The following is a 684-nucleotide window of genomic DNA, read 5'->3' as shown; positions in this document are numbered from 1 at the left end:
ATCTATCTATCTATCTAAAATATATACTAAATAAAATATAGCACTATAGATTCCTTATCTTGTAGGCACAAAATATAGATATTGAATTAAATGTTGTTTGTGCTTGATCTGACAATTACAAGGTCTCTTTTTTAAATTATATTGTGTCACCTTTAAAAAAAAAGTAACATTCATATATTGAGGGTAGGTTGGCTGAGTATACATGCCTGCTGACATCCTATTAAAATCTAAAAAATACACTAATACCCACCACTGTACATGAATTAATTAAATGTTGATAATGTAATAATAACTATGATTTTGGTACATGTTGTAGTAGGTAGAATCCTGGCAGTGCAAATCATATCATATCAACTTTTGTATTGTCACACATACAATAATACACAGCACAACATACAGGAAAGATTCTTACTCCAATTCCAGATCTGAGCCAGTACCGGGGTCAAGTGCACTGACTGGAGAATTAAACTAACATACATGCTTTTGATGCTAGGGGAAACTAGAGCAGCCAGAGAAAACCTACGTAAACACATGTGAGAACATCCAAACTCCCCAGCCGGGAGTCAGACTCACTCAGCGTAATGACTCATATTGGAGTGACTAGTGATCATGTGCAGTGTGAGCAGTTGTTTTCTCTGTCAAAAACACTTCTCATTCTCATTTGCTTTGGCTTAATTTTTTATT

Source organism: Morone saxatilis, unplaced genomic scaffold (genome assembly GCF_004916995.1).
Source record: "Morone saxatilis isolate NCDOM2014 unplaced genomic scaffold, NCSU_SB_2.0 Contig14, whole genome shotgun sequence".
Classification (NCBI taxonomy): domain Eukaryota; kingdom Metazoa; phylum Chordata; class Actinopteri; family Moronidae; genus Morone; species Morone saxatilis.
Note: the sequence above shows the minus strand (reverse complement) of the source record.